Consider the following 9,883-nt stretch of genomic DNA (forward strand, 5'->3'; position numbering starts at 1 on the left):
TCCCCATCCAATAAAGGGACGTTTTATACCTTATTATGTCCCTGTGAGCTGAGGTCGGCTGCAGATTAAGACAGAAAGAGAGAGGCAGAGAGAGAGGCAGCGAGAGAGATCAGAGAGAGTCAGAGAGGGAGACAGAGAGGGAGACAGAAAGAAAGAAAGAGTTAGAAAGAAAGAGAGCGTTAGAAAGAAAGAAAGAGAGAGGCTTTTGTATATTATCTACTTCACTTGCTTTGGCAATGTTAACATATGCCAATAAAGCCCCTTGAATTGAATTGAGAGAGAGGCCCTGAGGCAGAGAGTGGGCTCATGGAAGTCTCGCAGTCATGATCATACTAGGAGTGGCAAGAGAGGTGGAGGAGGGCGCTGTCTGGCAGCCATTTGCATGGAAATCCCAGCCGAGAAGAAAAAGCAAATAAAAAGGAGCAGAAACAGAAAGGTTATAGGGACCCTGCCTGCTAGGAAATGAAGAGAGGACGCTTGGCTTAGCTTGGCTGGAGCTGAAAGAACAGAGACGAAAAAACCTTTGGAAAGCCACACATTTGGCTCTGAAGGCGAGACGCAGACGGTTTCTTGGTAGTGGTCTGTTTGTGTGCGAGTGTTGTCGTCTGTGGTAGTGTGCGTTATCTCAAAGACGCCAGGCAAGCTTATCAGCAGTTACGGGGCTGCGTTGTCCTCTGAACAGGCTGAAAGCAGCCAGTCAAAGTTCAGCTTCATTAGTACTGTATGACGTAAGGAACTCAGCCGCCACTTCACTCAAGTTCACACTGAGAGGTGAACAGGTACCTACACGGTTCATGAAGTTCATTGTACGTGGGCTGAATGATTTTGGGCACCAAACTTTATCATTGCATTCAAGAAGAACAGCAACATAGAACAATTTGTCACTTTTTGGTAGACCTGACCAAATTCACATAGAATGAGTTATAGATCGGTCATTCTACTTGAAAGCAAGTCTAAGAAGCAGTAGATCTGTTCTGTGTGTGCTATTTCTATGCTTCTCGTTCTTAAGTTTTGTTTTTGAGTCTTTTACGCTCAGTTTTGTACACCAGCTTCAAACAGCTGAAACAACAATATTTGTGGTTATGGAAAATATATTTCACAGTGGTTCAGCTGGTACAATGATTCTCTACACTATACCATCTTATTTTGTCACAAACTGAAATTAGGTGAACTATTATAGTTTACAGGAACGGGGAGCGGTTTCTGCATAGTGCAACTTTAAGCTTAGGGTGACATAGAAGCTCAACTGAAATTGTGCCTGAGGAAAACCATTAGTCACACAGAAATGACAACCTGCACTCAGTAAATAGCCCCTTCTTCACCTCAACCAATGGCGAGTCACAATGACAACCCTAAACCATTTAAGTCTCATCTGACCTCATCTGTCTTTTGACCCCTATCTACTGGTTAAACCTAGGATGAGTGGTCAGCAACCTTTTCTGAGTCAAGATCACTTTCGCAGTCAAAAAGCAAGCCGAGATCTACTGCTCAGAATTTCTTTTAAACATGAACCTAATAAAAACAGTTCTGTAGGAATGGGGTTTGTACAGTAGGTCTAATACATTATCACAGCATATTGGCTATATGCCTGGCCTGCCAATATTGTTCTTCTCAGACCGTATTATATTTAAAAACTCGAACTTTGATTACAAAATATATGAGTTTGTGTAGCACCTGCGAGTTCCCAGTTGTCTTGAACACACTGAAGTCGGAGATTTCTGAGTTCCCAGTGTCTTGAACAAGGTATTAGTCTCAGCAGATGGAGGGAGAGATTAGCAGAGGGTCCGCCTCTCCGCCTCTCCGCCGCCTCTCAGGGTCCGCTCTCTCCTTCCTTTCCTCCGGTGAGACTGACCAGGAGAGGGGACACAGTCTTGTCGTCGACCTGATGGCGAAATTCGAGTCGGTACCACATCTGCCTCAGGCACAAATTCATGTTGTTCCTATGACCAGAGAAAGTGAAGTACTCCTCAATATTAAAATAGACACAACGAGCTGCTAATAATAGTACAAACGAAGGGCTATCGATACACTTAGCTACTCATTCATGCAGTTGCAGCGCGAACGGAAGTAGAGAGAAGCGCGTTTTATGTTTTGTAATAGCGTTGAATAAAAATTGTGTTGGCAGTGCTCAGTAAAAACTTAAACATGAACTCACTCATAAAAACAGCAGCTTTTTGCTGTAAGCTATTCTTTGATAGTCTATCAATGGTAATTGTTTTAAAAGAAATCGCTATCTATGGTAATTGTTTTTATGAAATCACTGTGGCCGGGGTCATGGAAGCTGTAGGTAGGCACACAGTTTTTTTTTTTAGCTATCCGATTGGTCAGCACAGTTGGCACACTCAATTTATTTAGCCACAGATCTCCCGGTCCGCCTGGTAGGCGGAGTTTGTCTTTTCAGACAAATGAAATGGCTCAAAAATGGGAACTTTTGAATCAAGTGCACCTACTGCGTTCGACCGGTTGGTGACCACTGCCATAGACCGTAAAATGAATGGACAAAGCCATCAATGACGTCAGCCCATTGTTTCCTATGTGAAGTCTCAGTGGGCATTTGAAGATCAGGCCATCTTGCTTCATGAAGGAGTTTTTGGAAACTTTGCACAGTTTAAGCTATTCTAGGAAGTGACTTTGCAGGCTAGATCAGTGCTGTCCCCTCTGAGTATCTAAAATTGAAGGCCGACCGGGGTACTGCAGGCTGCAATTTATCCTTAACTTCTGTGTGCAATTTTAAAATAATCGGTTAAAGGAAATACATCTGGTGAAATAGAAACAAGTATTGGTACCATGATTGTGTACGAAAAATATTTTGTATCCACGAATATTCACCACCATACTCTCTTTGACTATAATGGGGGATACAACTTTCTGAATACATTGCCTTCGTGTACTCTGGTGCACTGCACACATTGTCCTTGCTTGAGTGGAATAACTACAGAAGTGTGAATAATCTAGAGTTGAGATTTACATTTCTCACTGAGAAAAATACAGAAATGAACAGAAATAAAGTTGCTAGCCAGGATAAAAACCTGTTACTATTGACTAGAAATCAATGGGAGTGTGTCAAACAGAAGTATGGTGAAGAGAGAGCGTATAAAGGGATTATAACCTGGGTGGTTCAAGCCCTAAATGCTGATTGACTGACATCCGTGGTATATCAGACAGATTACCACGGGTATGACAAAACATGTATTTTTACTGCTCTAATTACATTGGTAACCTGTTTATAATAGCAATATGGCACCTCTGGGGTTTGTGATATATGGCCAATATACCATGGCTAAGGGCTGTGTCCAGGCACTCCGCACTGCGTGTTGCATAAGAACAACCCTTAGCCGTGGTATATTGGCCATATACCACAAACCCCTAGAGGTACCTTATTGCTTAAAGATAGTCACTTGTTGGTAACTGCTCAGAACAACCTCTAATGCATTGGGCCAGGACATGTTTCAACTCTACCTCTGGGAGAAAGATGACATTTTGATCAACCATGTTAATAAAATAAAAATGGTAAACGTTGGCATTGTCACACACTGTTATAACACTCATTTATCAAAAGCGCACATGTAAAGCCTTTGGGAGAAGGTCAGTCCAATTCAATTCAACCCGGCGGATCAACAAATTGGATGCACAATGGTATGTGAGCATATCTCAGGATAGACAATGCTGGCTATTGTTTAGCCAGTCAAACAATCTCAATTGTTATCCTGTCACATCTATGGGACCAATTCTACATTACCTTCATCTTAATCATTCAAATGGACTTTGATATAAATGGTTTAGAGAGAAGTTTATCCAGGTAAAGATGATGTGCTCCAAATGCTGTCATTCGCAGAGCGAAAACATACAGATCTGCTGATGGCATTTTGTGCTGGACTGCCTGCGCCTTTCTGAACAGAGACCGCGAGAGCAACCTGTGAGCGCATGGCATAAATTGATGACATAATCTAATTAGTCATAAACATGAGCAGGGACAATCACGCGAGAGCACTCCGGGGACATGTGTGGGATGACTAACTCTGCTGCACCGTATTCAGGTCAAGTCGACATGAAAACCATTCACTGTCAAAGCGAAGAACATTGTAACCAAAAAAAAAAACATATTTCTCAAAGACAGTACATTGTCCAGTCTTAGTCGATATTGTATAAGTAATGGAATCCGGATAAATTCCAGTCTGGCCCCATTGCCCACTCTCACTCTCAGCCTAGACTGTTCAGGAAAGGGCTCGACGTGTTTGACTACCCAGCATGTCACGGTCTCTCTGTAGGCTCCTCTTCTCTTCTCTCTCTGACATCATAATAGAGTGGATTCAGATCAGGACATGGCTGCACTGCATAGCCTGCTTATATAACTGAACTCTGTCTCACTTTTTCTAAGCTTCCAGCACCACTGCCCCATACAGAGAGAGACCGAGGGGCAAATGAGGAGGAAAAGCTGAAATGTCTTGAGTCAATAAGTATTCAATCCCTTTGTTATGGCAAGCCTCAATACAAATGTGCTTAACAAGTCACATAATACGTTACATGGACTCACTGTGTGCAATAATAGTGTTTAACATCATTTTTTTATGAATACCTCATCTCTGTACCCCACACATACAATTATCTGTAAGGTTCCTTAGTCAAGCAGTGAATTTCAAACACAGATTCAACCACAAAGACCAGGGAGGTTTTCCAATGACTTGCAAAGGGCACATATTGGGAGATGGATATTTAATGGATTTTTTACCTCTTTGAGCATGGTGAAGTTAGTAATTACACTTTGGATGGTGTGGCTCAGTTGGTAGAGCAAGGAGCTTGCAACGCCAGGGTTGTGGGTTTGATTCCCACGGGGGATCAGTACAAAAAAATGTATGCACTCACTACTGTAAGTCACTCTGGAGAAGAGCATCTGCTAAATGACTAAAATATCAATGTAAGTGTATCAATACATCCAGTCACTACAAAGATACCGTTGACGGAGAGGAAGGAAACCGCTTAGGGATTTCACCATCAGGCCAATGGGGATTTAAAAACAGTTACAGAGTTGATGATATGAGCAAACTGAGGATGGATCAACAACATTGTAGTTACTCCACAATACTAACCTAAATTACAGAGTGAAAAGAAGAAAGCCTGTACGGAATAAAAATATTCCAAAACATGCATCCTGTTTGCAATTAGGCACTAAAGTAAAACTGCTAAAAATGTGCAAAGAAATTAACTATGTTCCGAATACGAAGCGTTATGTTTGGGGATAATCCAACACATCACTGAGTACCACTCTACATATTTTCAAGAATGGTGGTGGCTGCATCATGTTATGGCTATGCTTGTCATCGGCAAGGACTAAGGAGATTTTTAGGATTAAAAGAAACAGAATAGAGCAAAGCACAGGCAAAATCCTAGAGGAAAACCTGGTTCAGTATGCTTTCCAACAGACACTGGGAAACAAATCCACCTTTCAGCAGGATAATAACTTAAAACACAAGGCCAAATATACACTTGAGTTGCTTACAAATATGACATTGAATGTTGCTGAGTGGCCCAGTTACAGTTATGACTTAAATCAGCTAGAACATCTATGGCAAGACTTGAAAATGGCTTTCTAGCAATGATCAAAAACCAACTTGGCAGAGCTATAAAAAAAAAAGATATGCTAATATTGTAAAATCCAGGTGTGGAAAGCTCTTAGAGACTTACCCAGAAAGACTCACAGCTATAATCACTGCTAAAAGTGATTCTAACATGTATTGACTCAGGGGTGTCAATACAGTACTAGTCAAAAGTTTGGACACACCTACTCATTCAAGGGTTTTTCTTTATTTTACACATTGTAGAATAATAGTGAAGACATCAACACTATGAAATAACACATACGGAATCATGTAGTAACCAAAAAAAGTGTGAAAAAAATCAAATACATTTTATATTTCAGATTCTTCAAAGTAGCCACCCATTGACTTGATAAAAGCTTTGCACACTCTTGGCATTCTCTCAACCAGCTTCATGAAATAGTCGGGTTCGTGCCGTGGGGGCTGTGCTTTGGCAAAGTGGGTGGGGTTATATCCTGCCTGGTTGGCCCTGTCCGGGGGTGTCGTCGGACGGGGCCACAGTGTCTCCCAACCCCTCCTGTCTCAGCCTCCAGTATCTACGTTGAAATAGTGTATGTGTCGTGGGGGCTGGGGGGGCGCCTCTATCTATCTATCTATCTACACACACACACACACACACATACAAAAGTCCATCATTACTTTAAGACATCAAGGTCAGTCAATCTTACTGATATCTCCCCTACTAAACAAACAATATGCACTAATACACACATAATAAACCATGTAAACCTGTACACATTCGTGCATTTTTTGGGGGGGGGGTTTAAATGTGTGTATCTTTAACTCTTATTTTACCAGGTAAATTGAGTGAGAACAGATTCTCATTTACAGCAACGACCTGGGGAATAGTTACAGGGGAGAGGAGGGGGATGAATGAGCCAATTAGAAGCTGGGGATGATTAGGTGGCCATGATGCTATGAGGGCCAGATTGTGAATTTAGCCAGGACACCGGGGTTAACACCCTTACTTTTACGATAAGTGCCATGGCATCTTTAGTGACCACAGAGAGTCAGGACACCCCTTTAACATCCCATGTGAAAGTGATGGAACCCAAAATGTAGGAGGCTGAGTTACTGTACATAAATGAAAACATTGAATTACAGAAACTTTCCGAAGCCCACACTGGGTTTATTTGCTTTCAGAAACATGTTTATGGTGTAATGTCGGATTTGGCCAAGGGCCAAGGCTAATTAACAGAGGCAAAGAAGACAGAGTTTTAAACAACTAGGTAATGATTAATGTGTAAGTGGAAATCTGGAGGAAAGTCAAGGGCTCGCTGTATTAGGTTTTATCATGAAGCTGGGAAATATCTCCCTCACAAATAAAAACAGCTATCAGTATCCCTGATATTTGCCCTACCACTTGTATGACGTTGTTCTGAACCCACTGCCCCCAAGTCGTTGTGACATCGTCAAGTTCGCCACCCCGTCCATTGGTCTGCCCTGTACGGAGATTGTGTGCGCCCGGTCGAGTGTGTGTAGCAAGCTAATTAGTTTAAATATCAACAGTACTGCCACAGCTGCATAACATTTGATTAACACTTGATAACACTTGATTTATATCACCATCAATATTCGGCCTGGTTGGCTGATAGCCTACGCCTTACAGCACTTCATCAATTATTTCCTTAGCTGCAGGAAAGTTGCTGGAGGTGCTGCAGAACCCCTGATAAATGGAAATACATTTGACAAAGTTATAGAATTACTGCTGTCTGTTCAGAAAGAAATGAAATAATCAGAATAGCTTACTGTACCTGAGTAGGCCTATCATTTAGCCACAGAGGATCAATAGCTTTTTATTTGTTATTGCCTAGATGTGGTTAGAAAGCAAAATGGCTCCTGCTGAAGAGAGAAGACTCTAATCTGTCTGCTTTAAGCTACCTTAATATTTAATCAACTTCCAAATAGGCCTATTGAGCAAACATTGTTTTAAGTAAAACAAGAGAGAAGTAGGCTATAGGCACGAGCGCATAGTGAGCTGTGCATTATTCGGTAAGTCAGTGAAACCGAAAAGCTTTTTTAGGACTATAATTTCCTTGTCATATTGTACAACATGTGTGTCTCCACACACCTAGGCCTAGGCTATTGATGGATTCAAGACAAGCTTGTTTTTAATTGATCCCAGATTCTCAGTTGGTCAGTGTCAAAGTAGCCTGTCATTTCGATCATTTGTGTGGTAGTAAAAAAGTATCTAGTCATGTACAATGATGTATAATTGCATGAAATGCGTTTATAAAAGGCCACATTTTTCATGGCTACTAAAAACGGTCCCCATGTGTGCAAAAACAAAGCCATCGGTGATTGGATAATTTCTAACCAATCAGAGTATCAAAGCCAATGACACATTTTCAAACCACAGCTTTACCCATGTGGGTTCTAGGTCTGGCCCAACCCATCAATTTCTGGGACCAATCAGACGGTCTACAATGGATTTGCTCGAGGGGGGGCGTTCCTGCAGATCCAGGAATGACCACATGCAAGAACGCCCCGAATTGCGGGCTGCAGTTGTACACTATCGACTGATTGCGGAGAAGAAACTTTAATGTCCATGGGCGTGGTGTTGTGTTTGGCCAGAGCATGGAGTATGGATAGCCAGGCAACATTTACATGGACATTACTGTATGACAGCGCTAAGAAAACAGACACATTTATTATAATAGAATAGTAAGTAACGTTGTACCAAGCTATTGATATTACACAGTAACTTGGGAATTTCCCAAACAAGACTAAATGATATGGCTGTGCATAACTGTCATGTGCTCCATGATATTTTCCAGGCCCATATCGTTGGTATTATCATGCCCTATGACAGTCAGACATCAATATTCATGGAGCTATAGGCCTAGAATGATCAGTTTCATTCTGCGGTATCATAGTCAATGTGATGTGTAATTTGTACTGTAACCCTTAGAAGTTGGCAGTTATCCAAAATATTTGCTGCAACTGTGCTACAAACATACCTGCACCAGATTTGAACAATATGACACTTACTTGCTAAAATAATATTTGAACCTCCTACACACAAGGCCACACAACATAACCTGCACAAAAATAGACAGATGCGTGTGTGTATGTGTGTGTGTGCGTGCGTGCGTGTAGTATCATAAATTAATAAATACAAGTTAGGCCCCTCAGTTGATTACGTGAACACATTGCACACTGACTATCTGCATCGACAACTACACCAAACAATAAAATACTAAAACAGCTGTACAACAGTAATTGCGGCGAATTATATTTTAGCAAGCAAACTGTAGGAGGCCAAGGTGAAGCTATACTGTAGCCTACATAATGCTGCTGATCTGTCAAACCATGCAGCTACTGGGGCTAGCTTGGACACAAAAATACGCACAAACGCGACATGCAAGGTGGGTAGAACACGTTTGAAAGTAAATATGTGCCAATGAGACTCACCGTCAGGTTCTTCTACTGTTTTGGACGGGAATACGGTTGTTTTGAGACTGAAACGAGGATGAAAAAGTCAAAGCCTCCCCGTATAAAGCGCAAGTGGAGTGGTAGGGTATGCAACTGCACAGTACCGGGCTTTTCTATATATAAAAAAAAAATCCTCTGCAAAGCGCCGCTTGCCGTCAAAACGTCTCGTGCGGTTCCTAATTTGCACTTAAACAAAGTCACAAGGTGCTCGTTATTTGGGATTTCCCATGAGGTGTGTGTAAAAATGTGCTCCAGTAACGTTTCGGTAGGCTGCCACGACAGGGAAATGGAATCAAGAGATATACTATTGCTCCTCCCTCCGCATATGTACAGTATGGGGCGCACACTGCTCTGGGCCAATGCTATGCTCTGGGCCCGCATAAAACAATTTAATAAAACTAGCTATCTACCGCTCTCTACAGGACTACCACTCTCTACAGGACTAACACTGTAAAGTACAAACACATCTACCTCTGATTAAAAAAAATATATACTTTAAAAGTAGCAATATTCGCTTTGAATGTGAGACCATGAGAATGAATATAGCCTGGTGTGGAGATGTTGAGCATTCACGCTGATACGAGTCTGGCGTGGTGCGTTATTCTCGTCCTCATATAGGCGAGGTTCGCCAGAGGACGCGGTCCAGCTCCTCCCTTCACAGAGAAGAATGAAAGACCTCTAGTACCTGACTTGCCTTACCGGTGGGAGGTGAGGTTAGGTGAGGACCATGCGCTTTTCTCAATAAAACAAAACCATTTTCCGTCAAACTATTAAATGCCCTCAAATCAATTACGCCTATGAGATGAAAATATGAGGCTATTAATAAAATAAAATAATTATTATCACATGCCATG

At 41.8% G+C, this 9,883-nt stretch overlaps 1 protein-coding gene across 5 annotated transcripts in view; it reads right to left on the reverse strand.

The window, feature by feature from the left end:
- The window catches only part of LOC106579329 (thyroid hormone receptor alpha), a 154,155-nt gene extending 144,568 nt beyond the window's left edge, over positions 1–9,587 (reverse strand). For 4 of the 5 annotated variants that reach the window (XM_014159155.2, XM_014159153.2, XM_014159154.2 and 1 more), the window contains exon 1: positions 9,009–9,585. The gene's annotated coding sequence lies outside the window, so the exon portion shown is untranslated. Of the gene's footprint in view, positions 1–9,008 lie in introns of all 5 variants that reach the window. The other variant, XM_014159158.2, reaches the window with a different exon arrangement.
- Between the last annotated feature and the right edge of the window lie 296 nt (positions 9,588–9,883).

Source organism: Salmo salar, chromosome ssa19 (genome assembly GCF_905237065.1).
Source record: "Salmo salar chromosome ssa19, Ssal_v3.1, whole genome shotgun sequence".
In the NCBI taxonomy this organism is placed as follows: domain Eukaryota; kingdom Metazoa; phylum Chordata; class Actinopteri; order Salmoniformes; family Salmonidae; genus Salmo; species Salmo salar.